The sequence below is a fragment of the Montipora capricornis genome, chromosome 7 (assembly GCF_036669925.1).
Source record: "Montipora capricornis isolate CH-2021 chromosome 7, ASM3666992v2, whole genome shotgun sequence".
NCBI classification, from domain to species: Eukaryota; Metazoa; Cnidaria; class Anthozoa; order Scleractinia; family Acroporidae; genus Montipora; species Montipora capricornis.
The window spans coordinates 33,185,692-33,208,191 of record NC_090889.1 but is presented as its reverse complement, the minus strand read 5'-3'; the positions used below and the strand labels follow the sequence as shown (position 1 = coordinate 33,208,191).

General features: G+C 40.9%; 1 pseudogene; it reads left to right on the top strand.

Moving 5' to 3' along the window:
* Positions 1 to 22,500, top strand: part of LOC138055858 (fibronectin type III domain-containing protein-like) — a 74,913-nt pseudogene that overhangs the window by 48,798 nt on the left and 3,615 nt on the right.

Sequence of the window (22,500 nt, the reverse complement as noted above, 5' to 3'; positions counted from 1 at the left end):
CATAAGACATCATCTTCAGCATCAGCCAACGTTTGTTTTGTTCTAAGGTGTTAACAACAGTGTTGCATTTGTTTGGCCATCCATTCAACTGTGTTGCACGTGCGTGAGCGCGGCGGCTATCAGTATCCATTGTAATGGTTTATTCGTTGCATCTGTTTCGCGCGTTGCAACGTCAGTTCAAGTTACATAACGGGGAACAAGCAAAGTCTGAAATATCTGAGCGACGAAAGCTTGGGCAATCTATCTTCGAACAGATAGCCCTTCTTGTGTTCAAAGCTCTCAGGGGCATAATGCCAATGTATCTGCAGGATCTTTTACAAGTCAAGACTCCGGGACGCTACTCCCTACGCAGTGACTCCCTGGGTCTTCTCACGGTTCCTCACACCTGGTGCAAGACCTTTGGAGACCCCAAAAAAGAATCTATGTTGTTCAATTTCAGGCTGATGCTGATTCTGTCTGAAAATTATACACTGTATTGCACAACTGACACTGCTTTATTAATTGACTCCATCCTTTCAAGTCAAGGAACTGGTCATTAATTAAAAGAGAGTTGCTAGCACAGATAAATGAGAGAAAGTACATACAGCTTTGGAACAGGTGCTTGAACCAAATCACCAAATCAGCAGCATAAACATTACCCTAACTTTGGAGACTTCGCATTTGCTGTTGCGGTTTCCAGGTCAGATTCTGAAACAGCCGCCCTCTTGCTATCATCAGAGAGAGTGGTAATTTTAAAAGGAACTTAAAAACGCCAACATGGCGAGAGTTTTCTAAGGATTCTGGGTAGATTTTGCTTCCAGACCCATGAGTCGAAAATGCTTGATCCAACACGTTGCATTTTTTTGGCCATCTCGTTGTCGTTCTACACGTTTCAACAGCGTCCAACAATGTTGGATGATGTTGGATCCGTTTGGTCAGGCCTGTATGGGTTAATGAAAAAAAACCTGGAAATACTCACACACAGAGACACCAGTCTAATTCGAAATTTAAAAAACTTGGCCCGATTTTATAATGACTTTAAAAAATTAATGCCTCCATGGAATAATGATTCTCGGATTTCAGCTGTACGCATAGGCGTACGTGCATATATGACCGCTACTAGCAGTAATCATAGATTAGAGATTGCGTTAGAGGCTTGATAGGTTGAGTATGTTAAAATTGCAATGGCGATGACGTCATTCGTTATTGCCCCTGCTGTATTCCGTGGGGGGCACAATAGACAGTCATGCGTTACCTGGCCTTTAAATGAAAGAGAAGCTGGTGTTGACCTTGTTATGATAAAGCCCTCCCTGCTTTTCCTATGTTAATGATGTTGTTCCCATGCTAATTAGTTGAAGTTTACATAAGAAAAGCAGTGAGGTTTCTATCAAACAAGGTCATCTCTAGCCTCACTTTCATTCATAGGCCAAGTAACTAAGCATGCACAACTGTAAAATGGACTATTTGGAGTCTCAAGATCGATGCACCTGTTGTCCCAAAAATCTCAATTCAGCAACTATGTTTACAGCGTTAGTCAACTGCAGATGATGATAATGACGACGATCATGGTGATAATTATATTAGCGGAGCTGCGAGCGCGGAGCACCATGAATAAGAAAATATGGTAACCCATCTATGCGAGAAAATTTGGTTTTGGTACCCTGTGACCGTTAGCCTCCTTCGCTGACATTCTTTTGGCTCGTCACGCACGTCACGTCACGTCTGCTGAAACGAGCCTAAGTAACTTTCATCTGGAAATCTCGTGCAGGTTACATAGGAACCAATCGGCGCTGTGTAATTTGCTCCTCTGGGAGCGTCAATGCGTCAACGTTTTCTCTGGATGAAACTGGGGGAGAGGCCTTTCCAAAATATTCCTCAAAAACATTAATTTTCTTTACTCGCTGGGTATGCATTTGCACTCTCGCGAGTAAGAATGCGAGTGCTGAAGAGTATGGTGTCGTTTCATCTAAAATTGAAAGCGCCGTGGAAATATATGCAAGTAATTACGAATGAATATATAAAGCAAACCTTAAAGCTATTCAACCGAAGGACTTCAAGAAATGGGGTTATTCGAACGAAATGACTCCAGAAAGAAAGAAAATGTAAATATGAAATGTAAATAGGATATCAAGCCCAAGCGAACGCCACAAATAGGTTTGAAACGCATGGGAGCAAAATTTTTCAACCATACGAATTCTACCGTACCAAGAGAGACCGTACTCGTTCTGTGAAGAGCCGCAAATATCTAAGCCAAACCATGAAATTTATACGATACAGTTTCTCTTTGATAATATTTTAAGTCAGCGATTTAAATACCCACCACACGAAGCCCATTTTCTTGCAGTGACCGTACGCAAAATTTCTCAGGGTTTAAAGTGCACTTCCAGAATCAAGAAGTCAGTTGTGATTGGTTTACGTAAATTCCAGCTCGTTTCACCAGACGTTCGTTAAGAAGGAAAGATTGCGTGACAAGTTACAAGAATGTCTGCGCAGGAGGCTATACGACCGTACGACCATCTACTCCTCCCAAGGTGATCTGGTGACGTAATTCGGAGGACTGGGGAGAAAATTTTAACGCCGTATCCCACAACCGCGGGCGCCCTTATTTTCGAGTTCAACATGGCAGAGGCGAGGTTAGAGCTCGTCGAGTCTACTTGAATGTTCATTCAGGAACAGGAAATGTAGTAGACACGGAATGATCTGTTGAGTTTTGGCGATGAAAATACTGCAGGGAGTTTGGAAACAACACCTAAGGCCACGCCCGGTTGTGGGATACGGCGTTAAAATTGTTCTTCTCAATCTTCCAAATTACGTCACCAGATCACCTGGCTTATATGCCAATGTGAAAACTGTGGTGCAACCCGCATTTTTTGGCGCGAACATCTTTGATGTTGGGCATCTAAGGACATCTATGTTATGGTTAATTGGCATTCGTCGAAACAAGGTATCCGCTTGCCAGTATCACGTGACCATATCGTAGGCTCAAGTTTAAGGCTCATCGAGGTCAGCTTTTTTTTAAAGGTTGACCGCTGACCAAGGACTGGTCAACACTTGAATAGAAATTTCGTATCTTCGCGGGGCCATGTAATACAGTAAAAAGCCCCATAAAAGAATCTATCTTTTTAAATTTCAGGCTGATGCTGATTCTGTCTGAAAATTATACACTGTATTGCACAACTGACACTGCTTTTTTAATTGATTCCATCCTTTCAAGTCAAGGAACTGGTCAAAACTGGCTATCGGCACTTAAGTTGGAGAATACTGTTCGTGGAGGTGAACAATACCTGAAACGGGGCTATTTTTAAGGTGTTTTTTTTCCAAGATTTGTATCAACATTGGCAGGGGGAGGGGGTGGGACAGGCGGGTTTACGCGGTTTTGGTCTTAAGAGAGGCTGGCTGTGAAGTCATCTGCCGTGAGATGTCCCAACACTTGTGACCATGATTGCAGATGTTTAGCAAGGGCGTAGCTAGGGGAAGGGGGTCCTGGGGTGCCCGTGACCCCCTCCCCCTTTGTAATCCTTTAAGCAAACAACCTACAACCTTCAGGTGGCGAAAACGCCAAAATCTGTTGAGTACCCTCTGTTTGACACAATGTGACCCCTCCTTTGAAACAACCTGGCTACGCCCCCGTGATGGTAACCATTTCATGCCCGAGGGGTACCCCCAATGACGAGTAAAAATAAGTTCAATTCTTCGGCGTGGTAGGGTTAAGCCGCACGCAGTTAAAAATCATCACCAACTGACAACATTTTGAGGCACAAAAAGAACATACTTAACATTATTCAATATTGCACTTCACCATAATGAAAACCAAAACACTTCACAGGGATTGACACTAAAAGGTTTGCTTTTTTAATTGAAGTTTTTAAAATAGGAAATCAGTTTACTAACTAACCAGGTAGGCATTTCATCATAACTTACATTTAACAAGTAATTGGCCTCTGAGAGCGACTAATGTTACAGTCTTGTTGTAATAAATTAATATTGGCCCAAATCAGGAACCTGTCGGTTATTAGTAACTATCATTTTATTAAATTATTTATTTATTATCTTTCAACAATATGCTTTTTCCCAGTTGCTCCAAGATGGAATGTTGAACCACCTAGATTTCAAAAAATTTCCTTAGCATCAAATGCAAACTTGAGCTGTGACGTATATGCAGAACCTGAACCACAAATTAAATGGTTCAGAGATGGAGTTGAATTAGTGGCAAGGTTAGTTAAAGTCAATTTGAGATGAATTAGTTTCTCCTTGCACCGTATCTTCATGAGTGACCTTGAGTTTGAAAATGTGGTGAATAGTGCGCAATCTTTATTGGCAAATGGCCATTAACTTGGATTTCTGGACTTAAGTGTTCGTCTCTGCCAATTCATGTATGATTAACCCCATCTTTTGTACCTTTCACAGTTCAAAGGTACGACAGGTGAATACTGACGTACTTTTCGCTGATCTTACATTGAACGTGGACGGCTTTTACCAATTTGTTGGTGAAAACAAACATGGCATGATATTCTCGTCGACTTATGTTAAAGTGTTAGGTGAGTTAAATGTAGTTTGTACATCGTACTGTGAAAGTTTACCAGCAAAGATAGTTTTTGTTTGCTGCATACTGGCAAGTCCAAAACACAGGTCACAGGTTTCCAGTCACAGGTCATTGTAATTTACCAATACAGAAAGAAACCTTAACCCATTGACTCCCATCCAGGGGTTCCCCATTGACGAGTAAAATTGTCTGGCGTTAGACAGAGTAAAATACTAAGTCTGGCCGGTTCAAAGGGTTAACATTCATTAAAGCTAACCTTTGGCCAATTTTTTTAAAAATAGCTTTAATGAATTGAATGTTCAGGTTTGTTTCTGTGTTGGTAAAACAGAGACCTGTGACTTGTGTTTTGTGCCCGCCCGCTGCATAGTTTTGGCTTGAAATCGCTGTTAGAAAGCCACGTGATTTCATTCCTATGAGACCATGCAAGCTGCGAGAGTGTGCCTCTATGTTCAATAAAAATGTTGCTTTAATAAATTCTGAATGTCTCAGTGACCGACCTAATTTAACCTTGCGAACGATCGCTGACCGAAACGTACACGTTTGTTTTGTGTGTTTTTTAATTTTGTTTTCTTTTGGCTTGATAACACTTAAGATCTAGAGATGTAATATTGTAATTCTCTCTAACGAAAGGCTTCACTCGAAACGTCAGCTTTCAAATTTCTATATAATTACCGTGGTCAATTCACCATACCAACTCAGTCGATAACCCATTTTTTTGTTATGATAATATAATCTTTCTATAATCTGGGCACTTTCCATTTGACAGAACTGACCGGCCAGACCAGTCATTTGGAGGGAATAACTCAACATTTCGCCTTAAATTCAAATGAACACACTTCGAGGATGATATATCCTTCTCCAGGAGAATGCAAGGGATTATCATGCAAGTGTTTCTTCAAATTGTTGCATTTTCTTTGAAACCTGGCGGGTCTGGCCCGCCACTTCTGACAAAAGGAAAGACCCCTTAGTAATAATCTTAACAGTAATGTAACCTTACTAAACTCGTTTTCTTGGGTCGCACTATAAGTTACGGATCGAATTTTTTTCCAGCGTTCTTTGTGCTTGACATCAACAATAGAATGAACCAGAAAAATGCGATCCTTAACTTAGTGTACAGCCCCTTGCAACTTGATTAGAAAGCCTATATAATCTAAAGGACAGATGCGCAGAATTCAGCACAGGAGAAGGGAAAGCACAGTTGTTAGAGCACTCGCCTCTCAACAATGTGGCCTGGGTTCGATTCCCAGACTCGGCGTCATATGTAAGTTGAGTTTGTTGGTTCTCTACTCTGCACCGAGAGTTTTTTTTCTCCCGGGGTAATTAAGTTTTCCCCTCTCCTTAAAAAAACCATTTGATTTTATTTAAGTTAATGTAAGGTAGGTATCTGGGCCGGCTAATATTGCAATTTTTTTCCCATAAATAGTTGATGAAAGAGTAACTATGATTTACCTAATTGTGACTAACAGAGCTTGAATGACTTTTAGCCATTGCACCATCGTTTCAAAAGGAAGGACTTGGTCCATTTTACCTGTTTCAAGAAAGTGAAGGACGATTGAAATGCGATCCCGAAGCTGCTCCGAGACCAACCATATTCAAGTGGTACAAGGACGATGACGAAATCACAACTAGTGTGACTTACCAGATCGAAAGCGACGGCACCTTGGTGATTATCAACGTTCAACGTAGCCGAGATGAGGGCAGATATGCCTGCTATGCGGAGAATTTCCTGGGAAATGCTACGGAAAATAGCCGTGCGACTGTTTTCGGTAAGCAGATGGTTGGATGACGCGAAGTGCGTCAACTTCGTTGCCAGGGAATGAGGTTGAGGATGGGTTTCTTCAACCCATTCGCGACCTTGAATTAACGATCATCGTTAATTCGTAATTTGTTCTGAATTTTACTATTATCGTTAATTTAGAAGACTGAAAGCTTGATATGGATCATGGGAAATGTTTACATATTTTTTTAAAAGATAAACCAAGTGTACACTGCAGAGTGTATGGAAACAGGATTCGCACCTGTGAATGTTCATCAACCCGTCACCTAACCACTTGACCGCCACACCACGAGCTGCTCAGTAACAAAATTTTAAACACTATTTGATAATACTATATTATCACTCGGTAACAAACGTAGCCGAGATCAGGGCAGATACTCCTGCCATGCGCAGAATATCCTTGGAACTGCTCAGGCAGAAAGCATTGCCTCTGTTCTTGGTAAGATAACGCAGATCGTTGGATGACGCGATGACGCTAAGAGTGCGTCAATCTTGTTGCCAGGGTCTCTCTGAAGAGAAGAAGGGAGACCCTGGGAATGAGCTTGAGGGCGCGTTTCTTTAGGAAAATCCGAATCTGGTTTGTTAATCCTAAGAACTATTTTTGCGTTTCTTTACCAAAATCTAGAAATAGCTCTTGAATCGGTCGAGTTCAATTCTTTTGACCAAATCTAATCCGTAGTGATCCGGATGAATGGTATAATCGAGTATGCCCATATTTTTGAAAGGTGACAGCTTCGTATATATTTTTATGAGACCAAAAAGAGGTGGTAATTCACTGTCTCCTTTGTTACATCGATTAAGGCGACCTCGACTTCGCCTTTAAATGTCTGTCTTTGCGATGTCAACTGAACCTAGTTCACCGTTTTGCCCTTACTAAAACGAACCGTTTTACGACAATATGTTCTCGATAGCCTCTATCTTTGAAGCTGTTATCCAACTCGTCCGTTGTTCGTCCCGTCCCGATTTTGAACGTACTACTCGCCGCTTTTTCCGGAATTCTGGGGCTCAAAACTCGAGCCGAAAGACGGCAACTTTAAAAGAACAGTTTAAAACCTTTGGTTTCAGAGAGCACACAGATAATACTTCCACCAAAAGACTTGGATGTTACTGAAGGCAGTAGGGTAGAGTTGCACTGTGAGGCAGTAGCGAAGCCCTCGCTGGAATTACATTACCTTTGGAAGAGATATGATGCTATTATCCAGTACAACCAGAGGGTCAGATGGATTCAAGACCGGAATGTATTGACCATTGCTAATATAACAGTCGAAGATGCTGGGATTTACACCTGTTTGGCATATACTCCAGAACCAGAGAGATCTGAAGACTTTGCCTCGGCTACAATTGATATCGCAGGTAAGATTTCGGGTTAAAGCAGAAAAAGGGACGGGAAACTAGTTCGATTCCGAGGCAGGATTCGAGCATACGACCCCCGTACTTGTAATTTAAGCTTCTCTCAAAAGGGAGTTAAAATCGCATCTACTTTACGAAATGCTGCGGCCGATGCTTTAATTAAACAACCTTTGCTGAAAAATTAGCTCATCTGAATCTTTTTCAAAGATTTTTGCTCTATGGTATATTTAGGCTTCATAGACCGTATTCATAAATGGCGGCCAAAAAAATATTCTTTTGTTTATGCGCTAATTAGCGTCACTAGCCTCGTTTGCATGGACAAAATACAAAAGAAATGTTTCTTGAGAGCGAGGCTAGTGAGTCTAATTAGCACATAAACAAAAGAATATTTTTTTGGCCGCCATTTATGCATTCGGTCTATGCTCCATACAGTCCGACTGATAATTTATTGTTGGCAAGGCATTGTTTAGGGCGAGCTCCTTTTACTGGGACATAAATAACACTCCATGTGTTTGGGATACTTTGGCCAAGCCCTGATGGGCTAGGCCATTTATTGAAAATCAGTATGGTAACCTAGGAAATATCCAAATATGGAAGACACAATGGCACCGCCGCCATCCGACAAGAAACTAAAAATAGGGAGGGAGAAGGAAAAATTAACTTGTTTGTACTAGGGGTCCAAATCTAGGGGAGGGGGGGGGGGGGGTCCAAATTCCCTAGGACACCGGTCGCCGGAGGCTCCATCCATTGAGCTACTGGAATAAGTCCTGGGAAGCCTGGTCCTGAATGGACAATGTGTACCGCTGATCCGCGGGCTCAATTACTAGTTTTCCATCCTTCTCCATTCCTTCCTTCAGCTTAAAGAGGCATCAATGAAGACCAAAAAAAGTAATGCTGTAGCTTTGTTGCCAATGGCCATTGATTGCTCTGAAGACATTTTTTGTTGTTTGCAGCCAAGGATGGAGATGATAGAAATGGATTGAAACTTGAGAAAATTGGCCATTTTTTTTTTCAAGTTTGGATACGTTGTCGCCAAAAGTTAATTACAAAAAAGAGCTCTTTGTGCCATATTATGTTTCGTATCATCTCAGTGACTTGTCAGGAATGTAACAGTTATACATATGAGCTAGAATACTAATTTAGACTTTTCCCGAATTTTAACCGAAAAACATATTTTGTTGCATTAGAAAAAGAGATAGTTATTTTAAAAGGCTTAAAACAAGGGCAAGGGGTTTAAACGTCGCTATATCGTCGGATCGAAATCATCGCACAGGTTGATGTTGAGGGAAGATGCCTTGAGTTCTAAGTCTTTCTTTAAAACAATAAACGATAGCGTAGTTGTTTCAAAAACCGGCTCTGAAGGATGCTAAAGAACTACACACCCTTTGCAAAGAGTGGGGTATGTCGACGAAAACGTTAACTCATTACAAAAGATACCTTTACCCTTAGGGTCTTTTGCAATTATTCCATCTCCATCACGTCGCTCGATGTGAGCGAGGTGTCCCAAAAATAACTTGGAACGAGCGTTTTCGGATTGAAAATAGAGAATGGAACACTCAGATTGGTCTCCTTTAGGGGTTTAATTCAAAATTTCCGACGAGCATCCCCGCCCCTTCATTTGCAAAGTTTCTCCCCCCCCCCCTCTCCTCGGAGGTCATCTGTGACCATTATTAATGAACGGAATGATATATGAAATGAATCATATACTGAACTGCGGGTATGAAATCAGGTAAAAGCTATGATCCTCGCAGTTACGGGCGCAATTTTAGCAATTGCGTAGAGTTAGTTAGAGCGCCTCATCGGTATCGCGAGGTTACCGGTTCAAACACCGTTGAAGTCCAGAATTTTTCAGGCCTCTCTACGCAATTGCTAAAATTGCTTTCATAAATGCGAGGATCATAACTTCACTTGATTTTATATCCGTAGTTCAGTGTGTAATTCATTTCATATATCATTTCGGTCATTGATTCATTCCTCACGGGAAAATTAGAACCCACAAATGACCAGCATCCAACGTCAGTGGATTCATAGCTCAGTTGCTTAAGGCGTCGCACCGGTAGCGCGAGGTGACGGGTTCAAACCCCGTTGAAGTCCTGAAATTTTCAGGCTTCTCTACGCATTTGTTAAAATTGCGTCCATAACTGCGAGGACCATAGCTTTACTTGATAACATCATCATTATCATACCACTGAGTTCCCCAGCGCTAGACGAGTTGAAGTACTGTTTAATAAACGAGCAGGAGTATTTTATTTGTGCCAAGTGATCTTAGACCCGATAAAACAAGACATGAGAGTTTATGAACGTCTTCAAAACCATTCTACAAAATACCGTGTCCTTCTGGATTCCAGACAGTGGTGCAAAATGTGAGGGGAAGATATTAGCATACAAGAAAAACAAGCTGGGCCTCATTAGTATCCTTTATATAAAGGATTAGGAGTGTCTTATCGGGATTGAAGCTCATGAACGTGACGTTTTATTGATGTTCAGTTTGACAGGCTGTTAGGCTCATGAAATATAATGAATCTTTGAAACCAAAACAAGGTTCATTATTATAGTCCTGTCTAAGTTAATGAAAATAAGGTGGAGCTTTGGAGTACACGGTGTAGTAATTTTCTTTGATGATTTTCATCACTTTTCTTTCCTTTTTTTAGGTGCCCCATATCTACCATTCAATCTAACATTTTCTTCCGACTGCAAAAACCAAAACACAACACTCACATGGGTAACGGGCAAACTGAATAACGCCTCGATTACTCATTTTTTGATCGAGGGAAAATCGACCGACGCTGACGATTTCTGGAAAGTCATTGCAAATGTTACCAACCCTATCGCCACCTCATATCCGCTGGTGAATATGACTGGACTCTATAAGATGGCCTTCCGAATTAGAGCTTTTAATCGGTTTGGACCAAGTCGTCCGAGTAAACCCACGAGCTCGTTTTGCCCAACAAGCGCTACAGGTATGCAAATTTGTTCGCAATTTTAACGAAAGATTAATTATTATTATCGTAGCAATGAGTTCCGCAGCGTTAAAAGAGTTGATGTACTATTTAATAAACGAGACGAAATCCCCTAAAATTGCATCGCACGGAGCAGTACGTTTTCCTAGCAGGACCGTACGGCTTTTTTCGGCCCTGCTCGCGCTAATGCGTACGTCCCTCATACGGGGATTTCCTCATAGTTTTGCAATGAAAGCGCGCGCGGGGCCGTACGAGACATATGATAATAATTGTTATTATCTGGAAAGAAGCAGACTAACAAAAATTTTTATAAAAGTGACGACACATTTGAAATTAAAGACATGTTTCGGTCGTGCAACGACCATCTTCAGTTGAAAGTAGAATTAATTTGAAGTTACATTTGAATTTATAATATGCTAAACAAAGATTGGGGGAAAGGTTTTTACGTAAGATTAATAACAATTTCTTGATATCCTTATGGAAGCCTATCCATGTGTTGTTGATCTTATACGTTCTGTCAACTAGAGTCCTGATTAAGCCAAGTTTGTAAGAGAATGGGGTAAAACTAAAATAATTAGTTAATAGACCGGTGAACGTTTTCTTACGATAGACCCTGGTAATAGGAGAAAGAGGTTGACTGTTGTCAATCAGAACATCCAAAAAGGGGATTTTTTTATCCATCTCTTTTTCCATGGTGAAACGTATATTGGGATGTCTATCGTTGATGTAGTCAAAAAGCAAAGTAGCGTCAAGAAATTGTTCTTAATCTTACGTAAAAACCTTTTCCCCAGTCATATCGTTGAGAGAGTCATTAAGCAGTATATTACAAAAACTCAGACCCTTTCGAACACACCTACTAGTCCTCCCTCTAATCCTACACATTTTTTCAAATTACCTTATGTTGGGCCCTTCTCTATTGTAGCACAAAACAGATTACGTAAATTACTTAAACGTTATTGTAACAATCTTGATGTTAAGCTAGCCTTTTCTTCCTTCAAGATCCGTAACATGTTTAGTGTGAAGGACCCTGTGCCTGTTGAACTCTGTTCGAATGTTGTCTACAAGTTTACCTGTGCAAGCTGTAATTCTTGCTATGTCGGCGAAACCAGCCGACACCTCTCGACACGCATTCGCGAACACTTAAACAGGGACAGGACCTCACATATCTTTAAACACCTTCAACAATCCGAGGCATGCCGTAACTCCTGCTCTGCGGAATGTTTTGAAGTTATAGACCGTGCGACCACAAAATTCCAGGTCAAGATAAAAGAGGCCTTACATATTTCCTGGGAGCAACCTTCTTTAAATAAGCAATTATATCACGTTAATTTAACTCTCTCGTTCTAATCAACATGTTCCATTGTACACTCTTTTTTGTTACCTTTGGCTATTTTGTTAGATTCCCAATTTATTTCACGTTATTTATCTTTGTTTAGCATATTATAAATTCAAATGTAACTTCAAATTAATTCTACTTTCAACTGAAGATGGTCGTTGCACGACCGAAACATGTCTTTAATTTCAAATGTGTCGTCACTTTTATAAAAATAATTGTTATTATATGGCTCTGTCTCACGAGGACTGGGAACTACAAAATTCATGAATTTGATTGGCTAAAATCGATATTGACCGCGGTCTAGATTTTCCCATCTAGACCGGCATCCAGACCAGTAATGTTTTGCGGTGAAAAGATGCAAACTAAAATGCAAAAATATTGAGTATTTTCTTCTACCAATATTTATTTATGGAAGTGCCAAACAGCATGATGACAAAAGAGAGGATGACGAGGAAACTTTGACAGAATTACGTTCAGCTCATCGCCACTCATCGCCGTTCGCAAGCAAAATGTCAGTTAGTACAAACAAGTTACATTAAACGAATTAAATTGTTCTTGTTTGCCATATAATAAACATCTTATTAACCGAGCTTAGTCAGTCTGTATGGGAGAATCTTGACCTCGGTCGTGTGTACAGACCTCACTGCGTTCGGTCTGTACTCACGACCTCGGTCAAGATTCTCCCATACAGACCTCCTGCTCGGTTAATAAGAGCTAATTATTAGCATAGCAATGCGTTTCCCAGCGCTAGAAGAGTTGAAGTACTATTTAATAAACGAGCAGGAGTATTTTATTGGTGCCGAGTGATTTTAGACCCAATAAACCACGACATGAGAGTTTATGAACGTCTTAAAAAACATTCCACAAAATGCGTGTCCCCCTGGAGTCCAGACAATGATGCAAAATGTGAGGGGAAGATATTAGCATATAAGAAAAACAAGCTGGGCCTCATTAGTATTCTCGATATAAAGGATTAAGAGTGTTTTATGGGGTTTGAAGCATGAACGTGACGTTTTATCGGTGTTCAGTTTGACAGGCTGTTAGGCTCATTATAATGAATCTTTGAAACCAAAACAAGGTTCATTATTATCGTCCTGTCTAAATTAATGAAAATGAAGTGGAGCTTTGGAGTACACGGTGTAGTAATTTTCTTTGATAAATTACATCATTTTTCTTTCCTTTTTTTAGGTGCCCCATATCCACCATTCAATCTAACATTTTCTTCGGACTGCAAAAACCGAAACGCAACACTCACATGGGTAACGGGTAAATCGAATAACGCCTCGATTACTCATTTTTTGATCGAGGGAAAATCGACCGACGCTGACGATTTCTGGAAAGTCATTGCAAATGTTACCAACCCTATCGCCACCTCATATCCGCTGGTGAATATGACTGGACTCTATAAGATGGCCTTCCGAATTACAGCTGTTAATCGCTTTGGACCAAGTAGTCCGAGTAAACCCACGAGCTCGTTTTGTCCAACAAACGCTACAGGTATGCAATTTTTGCGCAATTTTAATGAAATATTATCTGCTTTGTTCCCCAAGGGACAGTCTCGACCCCAGAGCTCTTCCCTTCACTAAGGGAGAGAAGAGCTCTGGGGAACCTAGAACAAAGTGTCTTCTCATTGGTTTTTGCAAAGAACAATCAAAATCGTCTCTAACTGGTGCATTCATGTTAGCACGAGGAGTGAGCAGGCGCCGTAAAGTTCAAATAGCCAAATCTTGGCTATAGGAACCCTACGGCGCATGATCTCCTACATAGAGCTTCTGAGAGCCTTGGGACGATCCGAGGCTCTGGTAACGAGAATGTCCAAGCGATTGTCGAACGCGGTTCAATGATCCAAGATTACTACTAGTTTTTGCAATATGTGTGACGATGCTCGTTAGCTTGACAAACGGTGTTAAAGGCCGGTGAAACCTTGAGCGAACTTATGGTCGCAGAAACATGCGCATAGTCGAGAGCTACTATGTTATTGCCACCCTTTGCTGGGACTAGACACACTAATTAAAGACAATTGTTTGTGCTTTTGTCTACGTCTATAGTGACGACACGGCTTAATGTGCTACTATGATCAAAAGATCATTTCCTTTTTTTGTTGAGACTTTGAAAGTGTGATTGCTTAACACTTGACTGGCAAAATCGTAAGCTTTGATTTTTATCCAAAGTTTGTTTACTTTTAACGCACGTTTTAGACTTCACGGTCCGTTATTACTCACGTTCCAAACTGACCGATTGGACTTAGGGAAAAGTGACGTCACTTACTCACTAGATCAAAATTTCAGCTTGTAAATGCAGCTTGTTATCTATGCAAAACACGAAAAAAAAAGTCGGAAAAGCCGAAACTCCCGTACTACATATTAAATTCAGCCGCGCACACATGCATTGCATTCTTAAACTAGCGAGTCTTTGACGTCATTTTCTCCTCGATCCGGCTCTCTCAAGATTTTCACGTTAGTAATGACGAACAATTAAATAGGGAAATTCCAGTTAAAGTAAACATGTGTCTTTTTTAAATCAAGGCTTAAACTTGGATCACTTGCTGTCTAGTTAACATAGTTTTGAAATTCAAAGAAAAATCAAAATTGATTTTTTGGTCGACGTTAAGGCTCTGGAGGTTAAAGAAAATATCTGAATCAATAATTTCACGTACTTATTGCATGCGCGTACTGGGAGCGCTATTCACGTGCACTCACGTGAAGTCGCTTTTCACGTGTCGTCTTCTGAAACAACCACCACGAATATGGAATCAAGAGCAAGGAGGAAGAAAAATAAGTTCAAATGCTCTGAGCATAGAATCAATTGCCAATTTATTTTCTATAGCCGAATATCAATCCTCTGTATATATTACCTTTTTCACAGCTCCCGATAAATGGCCTGACAACTTTAGGGGAATCCCCGGCAAGGCTGAACAGCTTGACATCGGATGGACTGTAAGTACCTCAAGAATAAAAGCCTGTTTTGGTCTTTCCGAACACATGCCGTAATATTCATAGGAGTGGATTTATAGCCACATTTTCGTTTTGGGAAGTTTTCCCCTTCAAGAACCTTTATTTAAAAGTATCCGTTTTCAGATGTTTTCAATGTGAATAGTATGAGAAAAAAAGCAGTAAATCTAAGTTTTCAAGCAAAAACGTTTTTGTGTAGACAATTCCTCATTACGGTTGAAATGATCTTGCACTTATCTGGACAACTTAAGCAACTGAGTCTTATAGACACCTGGGAAACGTTTCTCGAAAGTCCAGAAAACGTTTTGGGCCCGAAAAGCCATTTACGAAACTGCCAACCGCTTGTTTTGGAAAGCCGATTTTTTAACGTGTTTTCAAGGTAACAAAAAGAAAAATAACTGTGCAGTTTGACGACTTAAATCATCTCCGTTCTTGAGATACAACGGGAATTGTGACACTCGAAAATGGCCCGTAAAGTTTCGGGACCTGTTTGAGAAATGGGTTCCAGGCCCCGGTTGTTCAAACGGTTGGATAACTTTATCCAGTGGAAAAGTCACTATCCTGAGTATGAAATATACTTCAAGTTAAACGTTCGCCAAGATTTTCTTACGCACCTTTTATCTAAATGTGCTTAGAGTGTGCATATAGATGGTTTTCACTCACGTGATCGGTGAACTTGTTTTTCCACCAAAACGAAAGAAAGGATTTGGATGATAATAGAGCTCAATTCCCGGAGGATTAGTTGGGGACACCAACATGGCCCCTGTTCCTTTGTTAAGTGACACCAACATGGCCGCCGTGACGTCACGTGAAAACACTCTATTCGCAGTTACGAGGGTAAATGATGAAATCTTTGGAGACATTGAAACTGACAGATAGTGACTTATCAACCAGATAATGTTGTCCGGCCTTTAAACAACTGGGGACTGAAAAATTCAGGTGGCCTCAACGAGATTCGAGCCCATGACCTCTGCGATGTCAGTGAAGTTTTCTTCCAACTGAGCTATGAAGCTACTCAGTTGAGAGCATGCGCAGGACGATCTTTTGCACTCACGTGTTCCCGTGAAAGGGCTCGATGAATGAAACAAAACGTATCTATTTAAAGTGCGGGTTATGGACAGAATGGAGAAGTGATCCTCGTGTTACGATGAAATCCTTTGGTCTAAATGAACTGAAATGGACGTATCACTCTGCTCTCTTCCATTTAACAAATGGAATATGGTTTAGCGTTGTCTGTGCTCTTATCGACAACGATATTCGTCATCGCAGTGGTTAAAATGTTGTGGACGCCGAGCGAGTCCACGACATTTCAACGTCAAAGAAAGTGTTTATTTCAGAGCGTAACCAGGATCGTGACACAAAGAAAGAGCAAGCGCTGTCTATAACTTTCTCACAATCTGATTGCTTCCCAAAATGAGCGTTTCGGATTGGCTATTATAATTGCATGGGAAGTTGACGTGAGCATGACGGAAGCAGCGTTGTCTAGACTCTTATCGACAACGCCAAATAAGCCAAGCCGACTGCGAGATTACAAGCAATTGTGGTAAAATTCGTTTTTGCAGGCCATGCGAATGGTGGAGTGGAATGGTCCGGGCCTCTTCTACAAGCTGTGGTATGGGCGAGTAGGTCATGGAAACAGTTTGGAGGAAACCGTACTTGACGATCCTAAAACAGAAAGATTTAACATTCCCAATGCTGGGTATTACGTTCAGTGGCAGTTCCAGATTCAAGCTATTAACAATATTGCACCTGGACCCAAAAGTCCACTTGTTAAGGCATTTTCAGGCCAGGACCCACCCACTGGAAGACCAGAAGATGTTACTGTGGGAACCGTGACGGAACGCATTGTGGAATTGTCATGGAAACCTGTTACTGTTACCAGAGGAAGTGTGGATGGATACAGGGTATGTGGAGAGCCTTTTCTTATGGGGAATATAATAACAGCGTTGCTAGGAGGTCGCTAACGTAGGGTGGAAGGGGTTGTCAGAGGAGTTATGAGTAAATAGCGCAGGAGGGGAACGCTCTAAAGTTTTGTTGATTACTGAGTATCCACAAAAGACGGGTTGCCTCGAGTGCTGTCACCGCTGCGCCATCTGGACACTCATGCTCTTTTGCGTTTCATTAATGCGCCAGATTTATTACTGGGGACAACTCCTTGTTCTTTTGAAGAGACGAAGACACCTTATTTCAAGTTTTGCGTCATCCACAAATGTAGCAGGAGGAAGTACGGACAGTTATGCTGTGACCGGGTTGAAACCGTACACGCGTTACACCATAGCAGTCACTGCCTACAACAGCGGAGGCGATGGACCGGAGAGCGAAGAAGTTAAAGTTAATACGTCAGACCACGGTAGGTTGCTCTCATGTTTCAGGAGAACTACTTCCTTTTAGTTAGTTAGTTAGTTTTTTGTTTGTTATCTTCATTACCATCATCTCTAGCCTGTAGCTCATTGGAAAATTCAATTTTTTTGAATATCCACTGCTCATATAGTTCAGTTTGTCTCCTTGTTTGCATTTTATTTGCTTGACTCTTTCAGTCCCTTCTTCTTCTTCTTTTTTTTTTTTTTACACGTAAAATGCAGGGGGATAACTCGAAAACCTCAAGGTTCATTTGTTCCCTGACTCGGCTTTTATACACTTATCTCTTTCTTTGAAAGTGTTTATTAAGTGTAAAGAGTAAATCATGACAAGCGTTGTTGTTGTTGTTGTTGTTGTTGTTGTTGGAAGAGCAACCGAACTAGAGATCTGACGGTAGAAGCTTCAACTCCTCTTGCCCCTTTACTTGATTAGCAGCTCTCTAATAACTAAGAATGTCTCGTCTTTGCATAGCTTAGATCCTCAGAACTTTGGGTTTCATCATCAGGAAACAGGATAGAAATTAATGAAAACTTCAATATTTAAACACCATTTTGTTGTGTTCTCGTTTAACTTCAGTGGCGCCGGCATGAAGCTCAAGCGACTCCGCTGATATATGATTGGCCGCACAGTCCATGGCCCTGTCCAAACGTCTCCGTATATATAATTTTGAATCCGCAAAAATTTCGTTGCGGATTAAAAGTTTCCGCGTCTACACGTAGCGTTTCGAATCGAATTTGCCCGTCTACACGTATCCGAATGAATCCGGATTTGTTCTAGTATCCAGGACTCCTGCCCGTGAATGTAGTCAACAGAGCATGCGCAGAATCACACATTTGTTTTGGTGTCCATGTTGGATGTCCACGCGGTAAATACTGGAACCGATTTTGTTACGTCATCGGATTCAAAAGTATATATGGATTCGACCGGATTCGGCGTCTACACGATATCGGATTCAAATTATTTAAAGTACGAGGCTGTGCGTCTGAACCTCCGGGGGTGTACTTCCTATTAATGGGCTAATGGGGATGTGTCGCTGGATGCGGTCACATTTTTCACGACTGGATTGACTATAAGGGGTTGCATTTTCAACAGAGTTACTAGAATGGGGGTCGCAAATTTGGGGTAAGAAAATTCTGGCTAGTGGGATTTAAGAATGGAAAAGTTTGCAGTAAAAAAGGGTTATTAAAGAAATTAATACCAATTGAATACCTAACTATCACCCCAACGCCGTGTTCTCTCTGGTTTAGATATTTTATAATTGTTTCCTTGATTCTATGCTATTCTTTGTGAACCTTGTATTTATAGTCAATCCTGGCCAAAACGTTTGGAGACACCAACTCCCCTCTTCCTTTTCGATCGTAGTTTTGGAGTATAATTCGCAAGTCTTCTCTAACTTCCACTCACAAAAACGTTCATGAAGTTTGGCCCCCACCACCCCTAAACAATGTTGAGGTCCATCCTCTAGACAAGAACTTAAGAAAGTGTTTCCCTCCGGACACCCAATATTGTCCAGGAAGGAGTGGGGGGGAAGGAGATTAAGGGAACGACTATTTCCGTTAAGAAAAGTCACTGTACCAAACGTTTTGACCAGGACTGTTGGCTACCTGTGAGTTACTATGTTCTCTGTAATTTTTCTCTCACCAAGTTAAATTAATGTTGTAGTTACAGTTAAGTGTTTTTTAAGGCTGTTTTGTCTATTTTGTTTTTGATTTAGAACCTGGCCCACCGTCGGACGTCAAGATCTATGCCTTTCCAAAGTACGTCTTGGTCACGTGGAAGCCACCCTTGGAACCCAATGGCATTATCACTAAGTATCGTGTAGGCTTAAAGACGTACACAGGATCAGAACCCAAAGACGTCGAGGTAAAAATGCAGGAAACTGGAGCTGATGCGCGAAAGAAATTACTGGAAATGTTGGAGCCAGAAACGAACTACGTCATCGAAATCCAGGCTATGACAGCCATAGGATGGGGAAAGGGTGTAAGGAAGACCACAAAAACTGTGCCGTGGACAGGTAAGATCCTCGAGTTTCCAGGCATAAGCATAAAATTTTATTAAGTAACAAGAGGCTTCAAGTAGCCTTTCCTCTGGCCGCATCTCCGGTTTTGGCCATGGCCGGTACAAAGGTCACCGACCTACTTGAAACGCCAGCTTTCGCCAGCTTTCGCCAGCTTTTTTTGTGGTCAATTTACCTTATTAATTCAGTTCATAAACCCATTTTAAAGATAAGTATGTCTGAAAATGATCCTTTCAACTGTAAGGTACTAGTTCTCTCCAAGTCTTGAGCTCTCAGCGTGACCTTTAGAGTTGCCTAACAAACCGTGTGTTTTCTCGTACTTCTGTAGCTCCTGCCAAGCCTGAAAAGCCAGTAATCGAAGGAACAGCATCAGATGCAGTAAGAGTTGATTACAAGTTTGGATTAGGTGGAGGCTATACCCACGAGTTCTTGGTTATGTTTAGAAAGAAACGTAAGTATTTTTTGCCGCTTTTTAGAAAAAAAGAATTTAAAGTGCCCCAGAGCCCAAAAAATCAATGTTTATTTTTCTTTGGATAACTAAACACTAAGCGACCAAAGTTTTAAGCCTTTATTTAAAAAGACACCTGTTTATTCTAACTGGAAATTCTATTTAATGGTCCAATACTTCCCCAGTATATACGGTCCCGAGCATGTAAGTTTAGTAAGTTGTTTATTATATGGCATCGTTTCTTTGCGCGATTGGACACTTCTCCGCTTGTGAATGTTCATAATCTTCGTCTTCCATCAGGGAACTTTGAAAGGAAACCTTTCATATTTAAAACTAAATTCAGTTTGCTATAATTGTGTTGTTGTTTTATTGTATTAAATAACGCTTTTTGAAAACTTTTTGTGTTTCGCTCAACTTGATTTTCCCGGAAGGGAGAAAAAAAATACGGAAACGGACCGTTTCCATGGTAATGGTCCGTACTATAAATCCCGACCGAAAACCAACCAATCAGAATGCTCCGTTCAGCCTGAGAATTGCTTGCCAAATAATAAATAACAACAACAACAACAATAAAATAACTCTTATTAACTGAGTTCGAGGTCCATACTGTAAAATTACGGACAGAGTTTTTTCCCGTTGATTTATGGTTCTTGGACCATAAATTAACGGGAAAATAAACGAGAATCCGTAATTTTACTGTACGGACCGAGAAAATGTGATTACTAAGATGTTTATTATATCTCTGTGATAATCAGTCGCGAGCAAAAGGAAAGTAGTTGAAGTCAAGCGGAACCGTTCCAAAGCCACAAAGTTATCGATTGCCGTGTCAAAATCCGAAAAAACGAAATCTTCTTGGCTGTTTGAAATAGTTTTTGCAAGATTGAAACAGTTTTACAAGTTTATTTTACAGAAACGACAAGAAAAACTTCCTAGAGAATGTTTTATCGAAAATTCTAATTTGGCGAGCCGTACAGCGGGCGGATACTGTAGATTATTATATATACATATCATATAAGGCCCGCTAATTTAGCCAATCACAGTGCCCGTACTAATACATCGTATGGAATGGATCGGGAAAGCGCACCTGTTCGTGCTGTGCTGGAATGAGCCTCTCTCCTCGTACCTAAGAGGTGTATTGATGCATTTTTGTCTCATTTGTGATCTTTTCCAGAGCGGAAACAGGGTGTTTATTTCTATTATCATACACAGGGCAAAATTACTGAATGCTGATTGGCTGAGACGGAAGGCATTTGTCGTTAATCACAAGGGTACTTTTGGTAATCAAGAGGGCATGATTACTTGATCCTGATTAGTTAACAGTTGCTTATATAGAGCAAGCGAACTTACATGAGAATCTTCTTCCAGATTCTGACTCTGATTAAACTGCGTTTTGTCCACATATAAAATACAGTTGAATTAAAGTAAGCGCTATTTTCTGTCGTTTTCATCGATTTTTTGAATTGAACCGAATGAAAGCTTATTAAGTTGATTGTCAATTGTCGTGGCATTGAAGGGTCTTTTCTCAATAATTTTGCCCTTTTTATGATAAATATGTAATTGCAACGTAACCTCGAGCAATTAAGGATTAATTAAATTTTTAAAGTTTTCCAATTTTGTGAAAACTTTGAAAATACGTGTGAAATTAATCCATAATTACCCTCGATCCCATGCAATTACATGTGCATATTGCAACAGCGTAGGTGTCTTGATTGGAACTGGGAGTTCAGTGGAGTCATCCAGATTTCGTTTTGATTTGGGCGTCGTGAAAATTCATTAGGGAGCTTAAGCACGCGCGTTTTTGAGACGCGGACGGCAACTGGAAGTGAGCTGTTTTCCCTTTTAACCTGTTTTCACACAACCACATTTACATTGCTAAGTATCTTTTCTCCATTACAGATAATTAGTATAAAAATCTGGGAAACACCACTGTCCTGGCACGCGAAATTTTATCTTCCGGTTACCGACCGCGTCAAAAAAATGCGCGTCTTAAGCTCCTTATTTGCCAATCACACAGGATGAACAATTCCATCAACCAATTATAGCACAGAAAACATACATGCAGCCGGCAGTAAGAGCGGGAAACACAATCTGATTGGTGGAAATGTCTGAAGAGATTTCTTGGCCAATCACAAATTGACATTTTCGCACGCGATTTCCCGCGCTCAGAGCCGGCCCAGGGTATTGACGTTGGTTCCATAAGTCAGTTCGGAGTATCAAAAATAAGTGCGCCCATCGGGATAAAATCAAGCATACATTAAAAAATGCAAAAGATTTTAAATGCAAAATTATGCAACAATTTCCATAACAAAAGTGTATAGGTATATTTTTGTCCCGACCCTTGCACTTGCCACAACTGGCTTATTGGGACATTTGATAGTCGATATACGTCGTTTGGCCAACAAAGATGAAGGTTGGCCCCATTTAATTTTTCTCTCTCGCCTCCGTATTTTATTTTGCAGTAGTTGGAGTGGAATTTCAGAACACAAGCTGGATAAATCACTTTTTGGAACAGAGTGTTTTGATCAGACATTTGGACCCAGTTCTGTACGAGTTCAAGACTGTGGCACGAAGTGATTATCCTCTTAAAGCCAATCCTCAAGAAAGCCCAGCAAGTGACTTCGTGGTGGGAAGACCATTACCTGGCGTCATTAGTAAGTGTTACTTTTATGTTACGCTAGAGAGCAAGGATGGCACAGTCGATTAGTGCGCGGCCTTGGTGCAAGAGTGTTGAGTTCGATTCCCGGATCTCGCATCCTTGCTTCGACTTTTTTCCTTTCCGTG